The following is a 12214-nucleotide window of genomic DNA, read 5'->3' as shown; positions in this document are numbered from 1 at the left end:
TATGTTTTTGCAATCTGTTCTTTTGTAATGTTTCTCATTATGTTTAATTTCTGTTCCTAATTGTGAAGCGCTCTGACGCCTTCGGGTAAAGTCCGCGCTATATAAAAATGCATAAATAAATAAATAAATACAGGAACGTTAACCAGATAAGGCAACTGAACGAGGAGTGCGGCGTGCAGGGTCCCCCAGGAGGAGCACGCCGCACCGGCCGTACGCCGCTTCCGTGCCTGCTGGGTGACAAAACCGGCCCTCGCCTACACTCTCCTTTGCCCGCTCCTAAAGTACGTACAACTCCGGTCCTACCCTCAACCCCTGAGGTTCGTCAGTAGTGAACCGTCGTGGAACATTGAAATTCGGACTAGAAGCCAGGGACCTGGGGGCGGGAGCTGCAAGACGCCGAGGGACGTCTTGGCGTGTGACGTCAGTCCGTTATCTCCCGCGTTCGCTTTCACGTTCACGTTCTCCTGTACGTCCTGTGACTGTCTGCGTCCGTATCGTAACAGTAGTAGCAACAGCAGAATGACGGTAAGGGAGTATAGCGTTTTATGCACATTTTAAAGATTTAGGAACAGTAGGTCTGCAGAAAGCTATTCTGTCAAGTCAGCTTTAAAAAGGGTAAAGTCAGTGTTGGTGGTTAAGAGGACGAAACCATACCTGACAACATTATCTTAGTAAAAGGTGGTTGGAGTTTTAAAAGTTAAGCAACTAATTACTGTAGCGATGACATCCCTGGCAGTTATTTCCCGCTGCCATTTGCCTGATGGCAAATGCAGGAAGACGCAAAATCTGTGGTCAATAAGGGGCTTTCTCCAGGGGAGGGATCAAATACTACAAACACGTGCGTCGATATACAATGAAGTCACCCTCTCACTTTAAATGCACTGAAATAACCATAGCGCCGTATACACAGGGCACAAGTCGGGGGGTACACGCGAATGGACGGCGTCCACACACTATTTTTACAGGGTGGACGCTTTTCACCCTGCCAAGAAGTTGGGCCCCATTTAATAATGTACTGAACTCGTCCCGTGTCCTTTTCAAACACCCGGACACATGCAGCAGCGCCTGCAAGTTGTCTGCTTTTCATCAGCAGCAACTTGCAGGTGGGGACATGGCTTTTTTTTATTTAAGACTCCTGCAGGGCCCAAAACAAAGGCCGAATTTGAGGGGTCATCAGGCCTCCTTTTGTTCAGTCCTGGCTGGCAGCAGTCAGGAGCCTCACACCTAGATTCAAATGCAGCAGAGGGGAAACAAAGGCTACCTTACAGCACTTTACACAGGCAGCTTTACACTTTGTTCAGTCACTGTTTACAAGATATGCTTTCACTGTAAGAATCTCAGTTGTGTTGGTCATTCCCAGTATTTACACTAAATACATGTAATTTATATAGCACTTACTACCACTGAGGAGGCGTTGAAATAATTTAAGTACCACTATTTTTTCTTGTATAGCGCTGCTCATCCCAGTGGAGAGCAGGCGCGCAACACCCATTGGGCTCACCGGGCTTCAGCCCCCCCTCCCCCCCCCCCCCCCGTCGTCTTCTTCAGCCCGGGCTAATTTGACACGCACTGAAATAACTGCGCATCGGAGCTGAGAGAGTCATTTTTATGGTGCTTTTTGAGAGGCCCAGCAGCCCGAGCCAGCCAGCCTCTTAGCAGTTTCAGGGAACCCCCAGCCCCCACCTCTTGTTTTCCTTTACTGGCACTGAGGTGATAGCCTTGCCTGAAGGCAGGGATTTCACCTAATCACTTGATGTGTTCAGCATGGGGTGGGAGTGGGAAGATGCACACAGCAGGGACGGCCAGTGCAGGTGATGCTTTTCCTTTGTAAATTAATTTCTGCTGGTGTCATAGCCCAGGGTGTGCTGTCTGTGCACTTGTGTGGATGTGTATTCCATACAAGTGCACAGACATCACACCCTGGGCTATGACACCATCAGGAATTAATTTAAAAAGGAAAACCTTCACCTGCACTGGACATCCCTTTCCCCCTGCTGTCTGTGCACTTGTAGGGAATTCACATCCAGGGCGCTAAAACACAAGCAGAAGCAGAGGAGGCCCTGGTAAGGAGAAACCAGGAAACCTTTGGCCCGCACCTGTCCACACTGTGAGATTTTCGGGAGGGGCAGGACACAGTGCTGCTGATCAGCCCAACGTCAAAGAGGAGAGTTCCCTCCGAATATGCAAATGCAGTGTAAGGTTGCAGAGTTCATTTTTTGGGGTGCTAGTGGGTAACTTTAGGGTTCAGGGTGGGTGTGGGTTTTAGGGTGCCAGGGAGTAATTTTAGGGTTCAGGGTGGGTTACGGATTGGGGTGCCTGGGGGTAATTTTAGGGTTCTGAGTGGGTATGGGTCTTAGGGTGCCAGGGGTAATTTTAGGGTTCAGGGTAGTAATGGGTTTTGGTGTGCCAGGGGGTCATTTTAGGGTTCAGGATCGGTATGAGTTTTGGGGGCCAGGAGGGCAATTTAGGGGTTCAGGGTGGGTGTGGGTTTTGGTGTGCCAGGGGTAATTTTACGCTTCAGGGTGGGTATGGGTTTTGGGGAATCAGGGGTAATTTTAGGGTTCATGGTGGGCATGGGATTTGGAGTGCCAGGGGGTAATTTTAGGGTTCAGCGTGGGTATGGGTGTTGGTGTGCCAGGGGTAATTTTATGGTTTAGGGTGGTTAAGGGTTTTGGGGTGCTATGGAGTTAATTGTAGGGTTCAGGGTGGGTATGGGTTTTAGCATGTGAGGGGGGAATTTTAGGGTTCATGGTGGATGTGGGTTTTTGGATGTCGGGGCAATTTTAGGGTTCAGGGTGGGTAGGGGTTTTGGAGTGCCAGGGGGTCATTTTAGGGTTTAGGGTGGTAATGGGTTTTGGGGTGTGAGGGGGGGACATTTTAGGTTTCAGGGTGGGTGTGGAATTTCGGGTGTCAGGGGGCAATTTTAGGGTTCAGGGTGGGTATGGGTTTTGGGGTGCCAGGGGAGAATTTAATGTTCAGCATGGGTATGCGTTTTGGGGTGCCAGGGGTAATTTTACGCTTCAGTGCGGGTATGGGTTTTGGGGTGCCAGAGGTAATTTTAGGGGTCAGGGTGGGTAAGGGTTTTGGGGGGTAAGGGTGTAATTTTAGGGATCAGCGCGAGTATGCGGTTTGGGGTTCTAGGGGGATGATTTCAGGGTTCAGGGTGGTAATGGGTTTTGGGGTGCGAGGGGGTAATTTTAGGGTTGCATGTTTTCTCCGCTTGACCTGAGCATTAATCAATCCTGATTATCTGCCATTTTAGCCCCACCCCATTGATTAACATTAGCCACGCCCCTTCATTTGCCATGTTAGCCCCCCCCCCCCCCGAAATTAAGACCTAGTTGCGCCCCTGGTGGAGAGTGTCGGAGCGTTTTACATCACACGTGCATATTACATATACAATAAATCATATGCATTTGTAAATTGTTGTATAGGATGTGTTAAATACAACAGTGGGGGGAGGGGGGTTACAAGGTGTAGAAGTCACATCTTCCATAGCTCACTGTGCTGTATTAGAAAAATTACAATGCAACTGTGAGTGACCTGAGGTTCTCTATGATCAAAGCAGTAACCCACTTACCTATCTACATAAAATAAAATCGGTCATCTGCATGTTACAAGATGTGCTTTCCATTAACCTTCTATGCTACTTGGAGTCGAAACTGAGGCTAGACAAGACACAGATCTTTCCAGCAAGTACATTAACCTCCAGAGTTATCTTACAATTATTATTCACTCCGATTTACTGGGAACACACCTATCTCTACAACAGGTGCCTTAACCCCATAAGATATGTTAAAATAAGTATTTGCAATGAATTAACCAGAACAGATATACTGTCAGTTTTCTTCTTGTTGCCATTTTCTTTGTGGCAGAGTTAAAAAAAAAAAACATGTATAAATTGAGGCCCAGATTTTGCCTCAGGGTTACATCACTTTTCTGGCACAAACCTGACACAAAATCTATTTGGATTTACAATACCACACGTTGCCCAGCCTTGCATTATCTTACGTCAGGTAGGGATTAAATGGGTGGTACTAGTGTGTTCCTGTGCATCCATCAAAACTTTTTCTTAGGGTCCTATTGCTGAATGCCAAGGTTGCAATATATTTTTTCTTTCACTACCCTAAAATTGCTTATTCTTGCAAGGTTCTTATTTCATCTCCTTTTCTGCATTCATCATCGTTTTCCTATCTCTCTCTGTTCTTCCCTTTGTCTTTCTCTCTTGCTTTTGGTCATGGCTTGTTGGCAAAAAATAAGCCCCAATCTCTAAAAATGAGTGCAGGTGGGTAAGAATACTTTGCATAGGAGAGTGTTTTCACCTCTGGAGAGTGCAGGTAGCTAAAGATATCACGTCTATGTGGAATATTATGCCTGGTCGAGTAGGCTGGCTGGAGAGTTTGTTCAATCCTTGGGTAAAGGAAGCTTTACGCTGGCAAAAGACAAAATTGTTTTATGTGTGGCTTACAAAAGTGTGAATCTTCTGCCTAAATCAGGAGGGTGTTCATGTGTACCCGAATTGCGCTCAAATGTAGTCATGATAGACCTGCTAAACATATATGTGAGGGCTTAAGATCTGATGTCACTTCCTATGATGCCACTTCCTTTAAAGTCGTGGCTTGTGACGCCCCTTCCTATGATGTCAATTCCTATGACGCCAGGTGTGATGTCACGTACCGTGATGTTACATGCTGTGATGTCATTTGCATACTGCCTAACTAGGTGAGTCCCCCCACTTCTTTTTTTAGGACCCCACATATCTGTGAGGACAAGTGAAACAGAGTGGAGCCCTACTAAAACAAGTGATTGGTAATTGAATTACCCAGAGCCCTTTCAGTGATAGGAAGCTATTCCTGTGTGGTACTCGCCAGGGATGCCCTTGTTCACCTTTATTTGCCCTTTATATAGAGACATTTATTTCTGTTCTGCAAAATGATATGCAAATAAGTGATTTTAAGTCAGGGGCGAGTTCTCTGAAGGTCGTCGCTTATGCAGACGACATAGCTGTTCTTTCAACAGAACCGGGAGAAGCGTTGAAAACGATAACGGAGGTAGCCGGTCAGTTTGGCCTAATTTCAGGCTATAAATTAAACGTCAATAAGACGCAAAAGTCCTTCTCAACCATAAGCCTTTGATGCCAGTACCTGGAGCCTGTCCAATTGTTACTTACTTAGGGGTCAGGATAGCAGCGCAAATCAACAGTATATTGTCACTAAATTATGATGCACTATTAAGAGACGAATAGGTCTTTTAAAAAATTGTATAAGTTACCTATTGGGATTATCGGTAGAGTTAATATTATTAAAATGAAGATTTTGCCTACATTTCTTTCTTTTTCGTTCCATTCCATTACGTCTCAAATGCATTTTTTGAAAAGCTGAATGGAATATTAGGTAGCTTCATATGGGGATATAGAAAGGCAAGACGAGCAATTGATCGGCTGAAACTTTCTTTTAGTCAAGGCCGGTTAGAGTTCCAAGATTTCAAAACATACTTTTGGTCAGCTAGCTTCACTCTCCTACGTAGCCTTATTAATCCAACCAACACTATTTTTAGCCACAAGTTTATTTTGGGTGTTGAGAGTCATATGTTTTGGTATAGACTTAACGACCATAACTATTTTAAAAGGGTTACATTTAAGACTATATGCGATGCTGTATATATTTGGCGTTCGATTTTGTTAAGCAAGAATATCTCCTGCTATCACAGTGAGCTACCTCTTTGGCAGAATCCAGGATTCCCGGGGATATTCCATGATCTGGCTGGTATAAAATGGGCTAGATGCGGAATTCATTGTATTGGGGATGTATATGAGTGCAATGGCTTTGTCTCATTGGAGAGTTTACAGAAAAAATATAAGCTACCAGGGTCTATGCTTTTTAAGTACTACCAGATTCGAGATTTTTTTTTGAAAAATTTAAAATTGGAAAAATATAAATGGTTCTGAGATATGGGGTTTTCTCAATGCAGTCGAATCAACATCTCTGATAATTAGAGTGTATAAATGGTTTAGCAGTGGGAGACCCGACGACTGCGGGAGACTGGCAGAACGCTGCAGTGGGGTGTTGTGGATACCGGTAACGGCTGGTACCAAATCACAGGATAGACCAGGCCATACATGCTATTAATTTAAGACTGCAGCAACATCGCATGATATGCCTTCTGTATTATACTCCGGATAGAATTGTAAAATGGTCACCGGGTAATAACATCAATAGCGAGCGGACAAAATGTCCAAGATGTAATCTATACGCGGCTGACATCAAGCATATGTTTTTAACATGCCCTGAATTAACAATATTTTGGCAGAAGGTTGGGGATGTCCTGCATCAAAAACTAGGGATAGAAATACCTTTGTCGACCATTGAAGTTATGATGGGATATAGCTCTAAAAATTTAAACTGCATTAGCTTGTTTACTATCCTATTAGTTGCAGCAAGATTAACCATAGCCAGGGTGTGGATATCGACAAAACCTCCAACTGTGATGGACTGGTGGCTGTTAGTAAGACAGATATATGATATGGAATTCTCATTGTCTGGGACGAGAGGGGCTCGCTCTGTGATTAAATGTACTGCAATATGTGGACGTATCTTTTGAATGACAATAGAAAAATGAAATGAACCGGCTAATTTCCTTTTTTTTAAAACTTTATTTCTAACGGATGTATTCTCGATTGATAATGTATGTAATAGTTAAACCTTCTCCTTCATGGTTTTCTTTTTTGTGTTCATATCGGCTGGTTGTTTGTTTCTATCTAACAATAAGTATTGTATTTAATGCCTTTTCCTTGACAATAACAATTTATTTGAAAAAAAAGGAATCTTTCCTTTGACAGGTGTCGCAAATCTGTAGCCATCTATCTTCGACCCACTCTTTTTTTTTTTTTGCTTCAGTCTGGGCTTTTTTGTTCGATCTCCTAGCTAATCTTATGTTTATTACGCTCTTGGATTTAATCTCATCTGCCAGATGTGACCGTGCTTCCTTGCACTTTTGATTAAACCAGGAATGCTGTGACTTAGTTGATGACTTCTTACAATGAGATCTCGGGCGGTTAAAATAAGAAGCTAACGGCGTGAAAAAGGATGTGTGAATGCCCATGATCATTGCAAGCTCATCTTGCTGCTCGCTCTGTTTTTGAGCTTATTAATGTTTTCTAGGAAAGTTTGCTTCATGGCTTCTGTCATATTGGTATCCAGTGCTACATGCGCGTATTTTAGTCGTCTGTAATCATTCGTGGGGCATAGTTCCTTGGACTTGAGCATTGCGCCAGAACTGCCATTGTTGGGTGAGGTCATGGCAAGCTCAAGCTGGTTATGGTTGCTGTCTATTGTTTTCCCGACCACCATGTCCAGCACTTCCGGCCACAGCCTCACGTCTATCAATACATAGTCGATCCGGCTTGTATTGGTAGTTCTATTGAAGGTATTGGCCCCCATCTTATCAGAATGGATGCGACCATTAGCTGCCCTAAGCCCATTATCCAGGGTTATATGCTGTAGCTGCAAGGCAGTTTGTGTCCATTTTCTGATCGGTGGTAAATCGAGGGGAGGGACATGCCACGCCACCTCTATCTGGTCGCTGTTAGTTACATCTACCGAGTCCAGTGGCATTAAAATCTCCTGCTACTGTTAGAGGTGATGACGACTCTCTCCCCTCAAGGGTGTTTTCCTATGCTTAAAGGGTTGGTGAGCTTTTGCCTGCCTTAACGCCATGAACGTAGACGTATATGTCCATCATCCTGCCATTTCTGCCCCTGAGGGTGGTTGCAAGTATGTTGGGGCTATTGATCTTAATATCTTTAATGGTGCATTGCAGGTCCATCTTGACCCAGGTCATCAGCCCCCCTGCTGGTCGTCCTGGTCTATTGGTAACTGCCGGTTGGCACAGCGTGACGTACCCAGGGATAAAGACAGGTGCGGTTGCCCAAGTTTCTTGTAGGATGCAGACATCGAATTATTCAATATATTCGATCCAGTGGGGGAGTGACTCCTTAGTTCTTATCCCAGCCACATTCCTAGTCAGTATATGAAGTGTAGATGTCAATTCTTCTAATCCTAGATGGGTAGAGTGGTGGTATTCCTCTATTATACGACACGTCTGTGAAAATGGGGAATTTGCTTGCTGATCTAGGCTTGCCATTATTGTAGTCCAGTGGTAGGCTTCTGTGGAACAAAAGACTCGGGACTAGTGGTCTGCAGCATGGATGATGAAATGGTTGGTGGCGCCCCTGCCTTTTGTACCTCCGGGGCAGAATAATTGATCTTGTCAAGGTGGCGGGGGCGTAACACAGGCCCTCGCAGCCCCTGCGTTGTGGGGGGGGGCGGGGGGGGGGCTGAGCTCCAGGGGCCCCCTCACTCAGCGGAGCCAGCAAGCCTCTTGTCTTCATTAATTAAATGGCGTGCGCAAACCTGGCCCCTGAGGCTCTCCTCTTCATTAATTAACTAGCAGCCCGTCCCGACCTTGTCCGGGTGCAACAGGCTTCCCCGACCCCCGCCCTCCCCGACATTGTGCAGCAGCCCGGGCCCGCGCCCGGCCCGACCCCCGCCTGCCCCGACCCCCGCCTGCCCCGACATGGGTCCCCTTACCTGAGCCGCCGCTCCTCCCGCCTGTCCGCTGCTCGCACCGCCGCTGGCCTGTCCCCTGTGTCCGCTGCTCGCACCGCCGCTGGCCTGTCCACTGCTCCTCACGTCACCGCTCCTCCCCCGCGCCATGTCCGCCGCTCCTCGTCGCGCTCCTGGACGCCGCTCCTCCCCCCGCTCCTGACGTGAGCACGCACGTCGCGGCCGGCGCTACTTCGTAGGGACTACTTTTTTTTTTTTTACTGAACATTTTTTAAATAACGTTTTTTTTTTTATTTATATAGCCTATAACCATCTACACACCCTGACGATTCCAACAGTGTATCGGGTGTGTGAATTGGCGCTGTGGTTCCCGAGTTTACCCGCCTCAAAGGCTGAAAGTTCTTCCTTTATTATAGTAGTATAGATTGGTGCGCGGCACGCAGATGTCTCCGAGGTCTTCAGGGTGGGGCTGGTGACTTGTCAGTCATGCACCGCAATTAAAAGTACGCCTGAGTCGTGACCAGTGAGGTGAGGGCGGCTGGAGGCATACCAGGGTTTTAATGGCTGTTGGCGATTATACGTTTGGCGACTATAGAATTGGACATTTGAGTGTCGTAAGATGATTCCTTCCTGCTTCAACCATTCCAAAGATCCGACTCTCATAACATGGATAGTACACCGCTCCTTATTAAAAAAAAAAAAAGACTCAAGCATGTGCCTCTGAGGAAGGAAGGTGGCCCAAGAGAAGTGGGTAGTGCAGAGCGTTGCTGGAATTTACCTACTACACACCCAGTTAAATATGGGTTGGACCGCAGCTGCTGTGGTTGGGAGCGCCCGGTTACTTTACCCAAACTTTATGATGCACGGGAAATGGAGAGGAGGAGACAATTAAATAAATAATGCGCTGAGAAGCCCCCACTTTGAAAGGCTGAATCAAATGAGAGTATTATCCGATTAGGGAGCGGACAAGTGTATGAAAGAGACCCGTTTGGATTGGAGGCGAGCACCTCAGCTAAACCTAGGCGATAAAGGCGGCAGACTGTCCACCGGGTGTGGATGAATGAACACATCTGCGCTACCGAGGTCACCAGCTCAAAATTTATGAAGCGTGATGGAGCAGCAAGTTAGATTGCGCAAGCCGGGGATAAGAGCAGGTGTGTAGCGGTTTGCCCCCCAAACATTTATTTTTCATGACGATGTTTAAAGGCAAGGTGACATTTTTCACAACTATGTAAAAATGGCGTTTGATTTGATTTGAATAAAATTTATATCGCGCAGACAATAACCCGAAGGCATCAAGGCGCCTAACAAAGCATTTCATTAACATAGGCATGACACCGTTACAGGTAGGCCTGCACAAAGAGATGCGTCTTCAGAGCGCTTCTAAATGCCTGAAGAGTGGGTAGGGATCTTAGTTCCAGTGGAAGGGCATTCCACCCCTTGGGCGCCAGGGTGGAAAAAGCTCTGCCACCCCATTTAGCTCTTCTGACTCGAGGGACTGATAAGAGAAGTGTACTAGAGGAACGCAAGTCCCTGGGGGGAATATAGCGGGACAGGATAGATCCTACACCAGTAGAACTGTTTTTGGTAAGGGCCCTATAAGTCATGCATAGGGTCTTGAAATGGATACGGTCCTCAACAGGGAGCCAGTGTAGCAGTTTTCTGGCCGCTGTGGCCGAGGCACGCTTGGGGAGGTCCAGCACAAACCTGGCAGCAGCGTTCTGGACTACCTCCAAGCGCTGTAATAGACTCTTATTCAGTCCCATATACAGCGCATTGCAGTAGTCCAGCCGGGAACCAATGAGGGCAACTGCAAGCTGTTTTCTTGCCTCTAGAGAGAGATAATGCCTGATTCACCTCAGAATGTGGATGATGCCCCAACAAGTAGAGATAGTTCTACTAACCTGTTTATCTAAGTTGAGGGCAGGATCAATCATGACCCCCAGATTTTTTGCAGAGGAGGTAGGGGAGGGGCAAACTCCTAATGAGTCTGGCCACCAACAGGATGACCACACGTCATCTTTCCCTCCAAACACCATCACCTCCGTCTTCTCCCCATTCAGTTTTAATGAATTGTGAATCATCCATTGTCCGACTGCCTCCATACAGGATCTAAAATTGGAGGCAGTCGGGCCACCTGACTGGGAGAGAGAGACAAGGATCTGGGTGTCATCCGCATAGGATACTATCTCCATCCCATATGATCTAATAAGCCTGGCAAGTGGGGTCACATAGATGTTGAATAGGGTCGGGCTAAGCGCCGACCCCTGAGGAACCCCACATTGCACGGGCAGGGACGGAGATAGATACTCCCCCAACTTCACTCTTTGCACTCGATCACTGAGGAAAGAGGTGAGTAGATCTAAGGCTGAACCCTGAACCCCGACCTCCCTCAGCCGAGATGTTAACACTGAGGGAGAGAGGGTATCAAAGGCCGCCGTCAGATCCAAAAGGATCAGGAGGGTGGTCTGGCCCCCATCAGCACGCGTGCGGATATTATCCAACACTATGGTGAGGGCCGACTCGGTGCTGTGTTCCCTCCTGATACCATGTTGGGAGGAGTCAAGACAGCCCGAACTCTCTACAAATGCGGCAAGATGTTTATTAAGATGTGCTTCCAGCATCTTTGCTGGAGCAGGGAGCAGAGATATGGGCCTAACGTTTTTTAGAACCGCAGGATCCAGAGAGGCCTTTTTAAGTAAAGGTTTTACCACCGCGTTTTTCCATTGGGTGGGGAAAAGGCCATCCCTCATGGCTCTATTCATTATGTCGACCAGGGGGGGCAGGAGAGTATCCCTACACTGTTTGAGGATCCTGAGCGGGCATACATCCAGGGGTGAACCTGATTTGGTTTTATTGAGGAGATCATCCAAGTCCTCCAGAGAAAGAGGGGGAAAAGAATCTAAGGTTCCCAAAGGGAGTGTTTCAGCCGGGGCAAGGTCCATAGTTCCCAGAGCAGGAGACCCACTAATGAGAGATTTTTGCAGCTCCAAGGTAGAGTAAATGTCTAAGATTTTTGACTGAAAGAAGGAGGCAATATTATTGCACAGCTCTTGGGATGCTACTACAGGATCTGGGGTTTGGAGGGTTATAAAGGATTCCACTACTTTGAAGAGCTCTTTAGGAGAAGTCAGTGAGGTAGTCAGGGCCGTAAAATGCTCTTGTTTGGCCTTTATGATTTCAGCCTTATATTTCCTCAGCAGAGTCTTATGTGCTTCCTTATCCTTTAGGTCCCAGCCCGAGTGCCATAGATGCTCCCGCCTCCTCACTTCTTGTCTGAGGAGTCTAAGATGTTCCGAAAACCAGGGGGCAGAGGGCTTTTTCTGGCTCGGTAGCATAGTTGGATCGGGGCTAAATCATCCAGTGCCTCAGTCACTGTCTTTTCAAAATGTAAGACTGCTGTAGAGACACTTCCCCCTTGAGGTAGGGACAGATTATATGTCCACGGGGTAAAGGAGCTGTTGGAGATATTCTTAAAATTCCTGCGGCATTCCTTTTTGCTCGGAAAGTTTTTGGACGATTGGATGAGCGGACAGGCTAGCTCAAATGGAACGGCCAGGTGATCGGACCATGACAAAAAGATAGGGTCCATCTGTACTAGCAAGGCGTCCTTTATGGAGATCAAAACAAACAGAGCAACTTGGTGCAAT

At 46.8% G+C, this 12214-nt stretch overlaps 1 protein-coding gene across 1 annotated transcript in view; it reads left to right on the top strand.

Annotated features, from left to right (window-relative positions):
• The first annotated feature begins 372 nt into the window (after positions 1 to 372).
• The window catches only part of RMI2 (RecQ mediated genome instability 2), a 71944-nt gene continuing 60102 nt past the window's right edge, over positions 373 to 12214 (top strand). Inside the window, exon 1 of the mRNA XM_078663152.1 lies at positions 373 to 525. The gene's annotated coding sequence lies outside the window, so the exon portion shown is untranslated. The remainder of the gene's footprint in view (positions 526 to 12214) is intronic.

Source organism: Lissotriton helveticus, chromosome 10 (genome assembly GCF_964261635.1).
Source record: "Lissotriton helveticus chromosome 10, aLisHel1.1, whole genome shotgun sequence".
Classification (NCBI taxonomy): Eukaryota; Metazoa; Chordata; class Amphibia; order Caudata; family Salamandridae; genus Lissotriton; species Lissotriton helveticus.
The sequence above is the reverse complement of the archived record's forward strand: the minus strand, read 5'-3'. Positions and strand labels throughout refer to the sequence as shown.